The sequence below is a fragment of the Heterocephalus glaber genome, unplaced genomic scaffold, assembly GCF_053883595.1.
Source record: "Heterocephalus glaber isolate CG9 unplaced genomic scaffold, H.glaber_assembly_v1.0 deba00001461, whole genome shotgun sequence".
NCBI classification, from domain to species: domain Eukaryota; kingdom Metazoa; phylum Chordata; class Mammalia; order Rodentia; family Bathyergidae; genus Heterocephalus; species Heterocephalus glaber.
This window is the reverse complement of record NW_028258308.1, coordinates 24,389,180-24,399,963: the sequence shown is the minus strand read 5'-3', so window position 1 is coordinate 24,399,963 and position 10,784 is coordinate 24,389,180. Positions and strand designations below refer to the sequence as shown.

The 10,784-nt window shown below is 37.9% G+C and overlaps 1 non-coding gene across 1 annotated transcript; it reads right to left on the bottom strand.

Annotated features, from left to right (window-relative positions):
• Positions 1–296: 296 nt before the first annotated feature.
• On the bottom strand, positions 297–428 carry LOC147826762 (small nucleolar RNA SNORA49). Its single transcript, XR_015438767.1, has one exon. It is a non-coding gene; the product is annotated as a small nucleolar RNA SNORA49 (small nucleolar RNA).
• Positions 429–10,784: the final 10,356 nt, after the last annotated feature.

Here is a 10,784-nt window from a genome sequence, read left to right as displayed (position 1 = left end):
TTTCTGAAAATCGAGAAAAATTGATCTTATTCTATTTATCTGTTTTTCTGAGACCAAACACAAACGCTCAAGTTAGTTCCAGATAATGTGGAGACCACAGACTCACTCATGTTTATCAATTAGAAGTCATTTTGTAACAAAACTGGTTTGTGTTCCCTGCAGTGTGGGGCCTCAGCTAACACAACACCAAAGCTCCGGAATCTTCCTCTGGCTCTGCACACGTGCGTTCCCAACCCTTCCTCATCTCCGACACCCACATGCACTGCTCAGGCAGAGCAAGGCAATCGCTCCAGCTTCCTGTCAGTGCAGTGTGTAGGCCCCACAAGAAAGCAGAGGCTTACTGGGGAGAGAGATGCGCTTTCTCATCTATCTTCAGGCAATGCCAAGGTGCGTTACAAGCAAAAGTCCCTGGAGTAAGGCTGAGGATGATCTTATTCTATTTAAAGGACAGTATTCGGGTCCAACTTTGGAAGCATTGCTTTAAACTCTAAGTCTCGAACTGCAGAATAAAGGAGTGGAGAGTGGAAACCACTTTCCATGGCCTTATGTTTAGGGACCACTTTTTATTGTTGTTCTGTTTTTTGAGACAGGGTCTTGCTATATAGCTCAGGCTGGCCTTAAACTCACTGTCTGGCCCAGCCTGGGCTGGAGCTCATAATGATCCTTCTCCTGCATCCTCCCAAGTGCTGGGATTACAAGGTACTCCAGTGGGAACCCACTTTTATATGTCCAGAGCCCCTGAAAACCAACATCAAAGAGAGTAGACTGACAAACTGGAAAATCAAACTTCCGTTACTAGAAAATCCAATACCACAAAATCCTTAGTAGTGGTATAAGTGGATATTATTTCCCTCTTTCTAGGATATACACTAATCACAAAATGTAGCTCAAATACATAGAGACAAAAAATAATTTTCTGAAAAAATTTCTCACCTCAATTACAGTTTGCTCAAGTTGGTTGGCACTGACATGAAACAAAAGCAATTTGTTTTAATTTTAGGAGTAGATAACTTGCTAGGAAAAATAATTTCCTAGAATTGAGCAGAAACCCACAAGGATATTCACTAACTGTGCTGATATACTTTTCAAGTGAAAACTGTACACCTGACTCCTTTGTGCTTTGAAAAAGGAAGCCACTGCCAGCTGTATTGCTGTTGCTGGTTCTGTGGTTTCCAATTTCTGGAATGCTAGTTTCCCATTCTAAATTTTCGTTTTCTTTTTTAATTTTTTTTTTTAGTACAAATTGCAGTGCATACTGATTACATTCCTCATGGGGTGTTGGTATGCATACATAACACATTTTAATTTTTTTTATCCCCTTCCCTCCCCCGTCAGTCAATCCATCTCTTGGTCTGCTTCCCTTTTGCAAAAGATCTGTTTTTCCCTTTCCACTCTTAGGACACTTGAACTATCATTCATAAGCCTTACTAATCTATTTCTAGTATATTTGTACATTCTATTTTTCTCTTTCCTCACAATTTAATAAATACACAATGGACTTAAGTTCAAAAAGTACTCTATCGAAAATAAAGCTGAACATTTTTACATGACTAATTATTTACACCAGCTACAATTATATCAGTAGTATCATCTTTCTATTTTTAATTTCAAAATAATTACAAAATTCAACATAATATTCCATAGTCAAATCCATGTATGAACATATGAAAACCCCAATTGGAAGAAGATACTTCATCTTTGCTGTTGCTACTGGGATCTTCAATGGGAAGGTTAATATCTAGGTCAAGAGAGATTTGGGGGGGGGGGGTACCAGGGATCAAACTTGGGACCTTGTACTTATGAGGTGGGTGGTGGAACCCCTGAGCTAAATCCCTGGCCAAAGAGAGATATTTTCTGATACTTCCATACCAACTATTTTAAATGGCCAGAGCTATGCTATGTTTCCTACTGAAATGAGGAGGCTGCCTCTCTTCCTAACCTTGGGTCACATTTTTCTTTCTCAGCCTTAACACAACTCTGTTTGAGCCCAGACGCCACAGAATTTCTCACAAAGCTCCTTAAGCTTTGGAGTCACTCATGTTTCTATGGATACTGAAGCCTATCTGAGTAACCAGACAGTGAGCAAATACTGTCATGCTACCCACTGTCCTTGTCTTGGTGATTTTCCCTACTCAGGTGCTCCTGCTCTAAACAAAACAAAAACCTTTACTATAGTGGCACATTTTTATGTGTCAACTTGGCTAGGCTATGGCACCCAGTTATTGGATTAAACACCAGTCTGGATGCTGCTATAAAGGTATCTTTTTTTATTTTTAATTTAAATTGGTAGAATTTAGGTAAAGCGGAGTACTCTCTGTAGGGGTGGGACTCATCCAGTCAGCTGAAGGCCTTAACAAAAAGATTGAGCTCCCTAGAACAGGAAAGAATTTTGCCTGCAGATTGCCTTTGTACTAAAAAATGCAACATCACCTCTTGCCAGAACTCCAGCAGGAGGCCTGCCTTCCAGATATCATATTTGCAGTTCCCACAATCATGTGAGCCAACAACTTTAATCAGTCTGTTTCTCTGGAGAACTCTATTACATTTATCATATCTTTTTTGAGACAACTCAAAAGTATTCAGTCATAGCAACTCATCTAAATAGATATGCACAATATCCTCTGCCTGCAAGGTAAACAAACCAGACAATGGTTGATTACCATTTAGAGGTTCTCGGGAGCACCATTGTTTATTGTGGAGGTATTAGGTTACATGAGTTATTAGGTATCAGTCTCAGTTTCTTTCACCTAGGACCCTAAACCAGCATTGCTGAAGGGCTGGCTTCCTCCTGTGTTGGTCTTGTTTCATGTTGTTCTTTCCCAGTGGGCAGCACTAGAATATAAACTTCCTCAAGAACATGTCTACCACCATAATTTCTACATTTCTACTGCTACTTCAATTAGCTAACATTTTGTCACCATTTCCCATTTAATCCACATGTCAGCAGGGATGTCTTTACTCTCTGATATAAAATTGGCTTCAATCCACAGTCTATGCCACATGAAAGTTTGAATTTCTGCAAATTTTTAGATGGGTGTATGGGAGCTTGTAAAGTATTCTCAAGGTCAATGGAGAGTCTAGGTTTCTGTTGCCTCTCTTCCACAATGTCATCTCACACATACAACTAAAGGGTTTTTTGTTTTGTTTTGTTTTGTTTTGGTCTATTTTCACATAAAGCCACTCAAACAAAATACATGTGAAAATATAAATTATAGTGATGGTTATTAGGTTCCATGGAAGATTCACTTCATCCAACACAGATCAACCTAAAAACATATTAGTGCAGTGAAGTTAAAGTAGTTATCAGCTCAAATACTAATTACAATTACATTAGGATTGCAATTACTAAGTTACGTTTCATTTTACCTTTACCTTTCCTCCTTCTCCTGGGGCAGCAGTGACATCTTTAATCTACAATGAAGCGGAAGTCAGAAACTAGAGCAAAAAAGCCTTGAAACAGCAAGAGAGCTGAGCTGGGAGCCCCAACACCTGAAAGGGAACAGGTTTTCTGAATTCCAAGAGCATACCTGTAATTAGCAAGTGACACAGTCTGAAGGAAAAAGACATAAAGTTTACCCACAAACAACAGAAGGAAAGGAGGAAATGCAAAGCCCATTTTTAGCCACACAAGAAGATGCAAGACTTTTCGTGGCTGGGGAGAAGAACTTCAAAGGGAAGCGATAACTAACAAAACTCGGAGTGTGTCTGGAAACTCCCTTTGGCTCCCTCCTGGCTCGGTCCAGGTGGGGAAATCACGCGGAAAATCCAAGATGGCGTTAGAGGACCCCAGGCAACAAAGGACTTAGTCTTCCTTCTCAGGGCATACAACTGGGAATAATGCAAGTTTCTTAGAGAAACTCAGCATCCATTCTGCTAGAAAATTCCGCCAGAAACACCCAGACCGCTGGACCAAGGGCCCCAGGGTAAAACAAGGACAGTGGTAGAGAGTTACTAAGGACCTAGAAAGGAAAAGAGAATGTAGTTGGCATCTCAGTCAGTGAAAGTGAAGAAATCTGAGGCGGTGCCCCAGTGAGGAGGATCCAAAGTAACTTCCATTGAACGAATAATCAGAGTCCTTGAGAGAACAGTGACCACCCCAGTACATGCGGTAGTTCATGTATCTAGAGACCTGGGGCAGTAAGTTGCAACTCAGTAGCCGCCAGAGATGGATAAAGGATAGCTGAAGACTTAACTATCATCTTCCCCTGACCTGGATGTTAGTTAAATTCCCTGTAGTGTGGAACTTGTGTCACTTCCCAGGAAGAAGGGAGAAAAATACTGAGGAAGAAAGTGGAATTGATTGAGATGATAGTCATTATCCAGTGATTTGTAGGTCCTTAGTGTCTGAACTAACCTTGAATCTGAGCATTACTTTTGGCACTACAAGTGAAAAGAGGGCCTCAAAATCTAGTTCACTTATAGGAAATGTAGAAAGTTTTAATATTACATGCCTGTGAGAAAGGTCTATAGAATGCCACCTGTCACCCTGGCTGTAGAAAGTGCTCTTATACACACTCTCAGGTGAGTTTTTCACTGGCCTCATCCAGCCTTTTTTCTTCTAACCAGCTTCCTCCATTCACATCCATTTCTCTGGTCCTTTTCCACTAAGACTGCAATAGAAACTCCACATTCTGCTTCTACAAAGCACGGAGAAATCAACACTCCCCAACTCCTACAGTGACCACATATGAGCATGTTAAGCCTTCAGTACCAAGAGGCACCCTTCCATTGAAGAAGAAAGAATCCTTTCTTAGAAACCAGATAAAGTTATGGCATCTTTCTCCTTTTACAATTATGCTCTAGCAATGTACTAGTTGTTTTATTTACATCACCTCATAATAACACAAATAAGAAAACTGTAAAGGAGATGTAAGTAATTTCCTTTCTATCCAAATCTTACACTACTAGCCATGGTATTGTAAAAATTCCTAGTCTTTGCTTATATATTGCCTTACAACTCTGAGGACTGTCTTGATTGTTCATTTCTTTCAAAGGCTTGAATTCTTTCCAATCTACTTCCCTGGATTCACTGGGTAATGAAACCACTGATGACTGATAGGCTGCCTCTCCAACTTGAGAGTTCATTATCTACCTTCTCACTTTGGCAACTTTCTTAGTACAATCTGCTCCACTGCTTTCTGAGGCCTGGGGGAATCTTGTAATTCCCCTTTGGTGATAATAATCATTTCCTGGCCTGAGTTTAAACTGAAATTTGACCTTGAACACATTTTCCTGTACCTTTCTCTGGGGGCAGAGGGAGATGGGTGATATTATTGTTTAATCATTTTTTTATCCACTCCTTTGTAGACTACCAATGATTCAAAAGGGGAGTTTAATCTAGGTTCCAACGAATGTTCTCACACAAAAGAAAAGAGAGAAAAGAGAATTGTGTAAACACGTGGAATCACACAAAAAACTTTACCCTAAAGTAAAAACTTAGGTATTTGCATATGCCTACCAGCTTATGAAATGTAGACACATATTTTTTCATTTCTAAAAGGACTGAATTAAACATATTCATTTAACCTTGGCACATTAATTCTCATCATTACTTTTATGTATTTTAAGATTTTTCACTCAAAATAAAATAATTTTTGAGATTTACTGAAAAAAATCATAGCTAAAATAATCTTTCATAAGTTAATAAACTGCTAAAATAACTAAGCAGACACATTAATTAAATGCAACTACAACTTGGTGACTTTCTCTATTTTAAAAACTTTTTGTTAATTCCAGGAACACACATTGGCTTAAGTTTTTTTTTAATCAGTACAATTTACCATATTGTCAGACTAAAAGATACCGTATAATCATCTCAATAGATAAAGAAAAATCATTTGACAAATGTCAACATCCATTCCTACTTTTTAAAAAATTCAGCGAGTTAAGAATAGGCAATAATTTACCCCACCTGGCAAAGGACATCTATAAAAAACTATAACATGATCAATGAAGAAAGACTGAAAGCTTTCCCCTTAAGGTTAGAAACAAGTCAAGAATGTCAGCTCTCACCAGTGCTATTCAACATTTTCTTGGAGTTCTAGCCAGTACAATAAGGCCAGTATAAGATTCCACCAATGTCCAGATTGAAAATGAAGAAGTAAACCTGTCTTTATTTGCCACAGAGATGATTCCATACACAGAAAGTCCTATGAAATATATAAAAAGGCCATTAGAACTAACAAGTAATCTAGGCAAGCATGTAGAATACAAGATTAATACAAAAGTCAATTATGTTTATACACGCTAACAACTGAAAATTGAAACTGTTCAGATTACCATTTACAGTAGCATTAACAATGTGAAGTAGAGATAAATCTACCAAAAAATGATGCCCACTGCCAACTGAGATAAATTTAAAAAGACAAAAATTAAGAGTTATATTGTCTTTGTAGTTTGAACGATGCAATATTGTTGTGGAATTACTCCCCAAATTGCTTTGTACATTCCATGCAACCCTTGTCAAAATTCTAGCAGACTGGTTTTTCCAGAATTGAAAAACTGATTTTATAATTTGTATGGAAATTCAGAGGGCGTAAAATAACCAAAACTATTTTTGAAAAATAAGAATTAGTTCCGCACTACCTAGCCTCAACTTGTGAAGTTCCAAAATCAAGACAATGTGGTATTGACCTATGCACAGACAAACAGAATTAAAAAACTAGAGTCCATAAACAGACTCATACACGTATGGTTGTTGGTTTTCAACAAAGGTACACAACAATGCAGTAGATATGATTTTTCCACATTTGATGCTAGAAAAAGTGGATATCCATATACAAAAAATAAACTCTGATCTGAATTGCACACCATTCAAAAATTAGCTCAAAATCTCCTAGGGGAAAACATTCAGAAGGGGAAAACATTCAGAAGAGGAAAACATCAACCTTCACCCCCAAGTCTCCCTGAAAACAGCCCCTGCAGGTTCCCCAGAATCAGCTCTCACTGTGTCCCACCACAGCTACTTCAGAGGTTTTGCTACACCCTGGGGAGACACAAAAAACTCATAGTCATATCTTTCTGCTTTTCAAGAGCATCAGATATGCCACTGGTGACAAGGGGACATGCTGGCTTATCATAAGCCCAGTGCAATAGCAGTTGGGGTCAGAGGGCCCTTTTGGTTTGGGCGACAGCTCTTTCAGTGAAGCTTCCAATCCCACAACACTGCAGGCTCAAGGACTGGGGCCACCCTCCTAGTCATGCTTGCCCGAAGGTAAAGAGAAGTAAACAGCAGAATGAACTCCAAAAGGCTCGATCAGCCGTTGTACGTGTTTTAACTCCACTCACATCAGTTCAGGGTAATATTCTGACACTGTATGGGTCTTTGTGAATTGGGATGAACATAATTTTCTTATATATGGCACCCAAAGCACAATCCATTAAACATCATGAATCCCAATTGGAATTAAGAATTTCTACTCTTTTCAAAAACATCTTAAGAGTGTAAAAGAAATGGCTGACTGGAGGAAAATATTTACAAGTGACATAACTTACAAAGGACTCACATCCATAACTTGTATGTAAACTATACTCAAAACTCAGTAATATGAAAATAAATACCCCATTTTTTAAATGGTAAAAAAATTTGATTAAATACTTCACCAAAGAAGTTATATAAATGGCTTATAAGAACATGAAAATATACCTAATATGATTTGCCAATAGGTAAATGAAAGTTAAAGCCACAATGAATTGCCACATCATGCCTATATAAGAATGGCCAAAATTAAAAGATTAACCACACTATGCATTGGCAAAGATGTTGAGCAATGAGACTCTCATACACCGTTGATTGGAATGTAAAATGGTACAAACACTTGGGAAAATAGTTTGGTAATTTCTTAAATAGTTAAATATACACCTGACATTTAACACAGCCACTCCCTTGTGTTTATCCAAGAGAAAGAAAAACAGATGCCCATACAAATATTTGTAAATGATTGCTCATAGCACATTTATTTGCAATAGCCCCAAACTTGGAACAACTCAAATGTCCATCACCAGCAAAATGCATACACAAATGGTAGTATATTTGTTCAATTGAATACTATTCTGCAATAAAAAAAGAAAAGAGCTATTTATACAGGCAGCATGGATGAATGTCTAAATCCTTAGTTGAATGAAAGAACTCTTTCCTACCCCACACATCATAAAACAAAAAATACAATGCTATACAATACAATACTATATATACAATACTATAGATACAATACTATTCTATACAATTCTTTTAATACAAAATTCTAGAAAATAGATATTTTTATAATGAAAGAAATCAGATCACTAGTTACCTGGGGATGGTGGGAGTGAATTGTGGTGAGGAGAAAAGACAAGAAGAGATGATAAAGGGACAAAGGGAAACTTTCAGTGGTGATTCACCAATTTGTGGTATTTTCGTATATGTCAAAACTTATCAAACTGTACATTTTGACAGGGACTATTTCATGTCAGTTATACTTCAGGAAGGCTGTTGTTAAAAAACCTTTAATGATTTTACTTTATTCAGTGGAGGAAAATCTGATCAATTTCTATATCCGGTACTTTAAAATAAAAAATTAATTTATTTTCAAGAAGTGCTTCTATTGTCATTTATAAGAACATTTGGACAATGTAATGTGTGGTTGCCAAAGTGAAGCCAGATAGTGAGATCTCTAAAAAGCAAATTTGTGTTAACAAAGGTCTGCTATAATACAGTATAACCCAGTTCACTGTAGAGTTCTGCAGGGACACATGCTGACTCAGGAGGCCTGTTCATTTCAGAGAATCTTAAAGAAAAGCCCAGATAGAAGAGCATGTGACCAGTAGCTTAGATTATTGGGATGGGAAATGTGTAGGCAGAAGTATGATAATAGAAATGTACCCAGATGGTATTTGCTCCAAGTCTTCCTGAAGTTGACCGCATTCTTCACCCCACCCAACATGCACAGAGTGAGGGGTACCACCATCCCATGGTTATGTCTGCTTGGCTCATCTTTCTAACCTGTGGGAAGGCAGCCATGAAGTCCTGTCCTGAAGAATGAAAAGGCTGTAACACAGAGATCCCTGATGTTCTCTGCCCACTGAGAAGAGCAAAGGGAACTAAGGTCATCCAAGTGTATGTTCTGGAACTGATTTTTGTGTTTTTGCCAGTTTCAATAAAAGATTCAATGTGACAGTTGTGCTGCCAATGGTGGCATGGAAAGGGCCACTATGTTTCTGTGACCAGGAGAAAATTACTTTGGCTCCAACCAGCAGTACAAAACAGGGTTCTGCCTGCAGCGATCAAAGACAAGCCAGTGATCAAAATGAGGTTGTGAAGGAAACTGTTGTTTGTGCTACAGTTTACATGTGTCCCCAGAAACTTCACATGTTAGAATCTTAATTTTTCTGTTGAGCAGTGCTGGGGATTGGATTCCAGTGGGTGGTGTTTGGGTCATACAAGTGGAGACCTCACCAGTGCATTAATGCTCATGGAGTGAGTTCTTGCTCTTGCAGGATTGGGTTGGTCACTGAGAAAGTGGACTGTTACAAAGTAAGCCTGGCCCATTCCATGTGTTTTGTCTCTTCCATAGGTGATCTCTTACCTTTCTGCTCTTCTCCATAATTTAAAGTACACACAATCTGTCACCAAGCTCTTAGACATGTTAGTTGCCAGTCATCTGTAACCCCTGGCCATATGTAGTGTAGCTGATACAACCAAGTAACTGAATTCTAAATTTTATTTAATTTTAGCTAATTTTACTTTGCATTTGCACACAAAGGTCATGAACAGTTTTAACCTGTCATGAAATAGTCTGTGTTTCAGTTGGTAGTGTATAATATTGCCTTGGCTGAGTGAAATTTTAAAAACTAAATGAATTGCTACAAAGAAAAAGCACCAATACTTTGCTATTCTGTATTTGAGAGCATCTCAAAAATAGTACATTTTTTTCTTGTTCCTCTTTGTTTTTCCTGTTGAATACAAAGAAAAAATTTAGAAAATATAGCATAGGTATTTTTAAAAGGAAAGCCCATGAATTTCATGAAGGAAATAAGAATCAAGATACGCTATGTAAAGGTACAAATTTCCAATGATGATTGTATACCTAAAATGTACCAATAAAATTAATTTTAAAAAATGTTTTCTATCAAGTTCTATATAGTGTGCAAGGAAATTATTCTATATGTGGTATTTTTGCTACTCAACGTTCACTCACATTTTTCCTGGTACCAGAACAATCTTTGTCTGTTTGTTCTGAGTAATAATCAACACCTCTCTAATCCATTCACTTCTCCCACCACTGCCCTAGCACACAAACATGGGAAGTGTTTGGTGTAGGAACTTTCTCATCGTGCAAGTAGAACCAATACAATAGTTTTATAAGACTGTAGCAATGTTGCTGGAGGGCTGGAAGGTGAATACAATTCGAGTAGTGAGTCTCCCTGTTAGAGCCGAGGGAGTCACCAACAGAAAGGAAAGTGGAACAAAGAAACTAAAAAAAATTGAGTCTAATAATGATGTTTGAACCCCAACATCCTGTCACAGATAAAGCCTGCCCTGGGAAAACTATTTTTAAATAACAGCTTTATTGAGGTATATAATTTATACACCACAAATTCATCTGCTTAAAGTATAACATTTGTTTTTAGTACAATCCCAGATTTGGGTAACCAATAAAACAATAGATTTTATAAGATTTTCACCACTCTCCAAAAACCCTGTATCCATGAGCAGTTACTCTCCTTCCTCTGCTTTCTCAGCCCCAGGTAACCACTACTCTATTTCCTGTCTCTATGGATTTGCTGATTCAAGATGTTTCATAGAA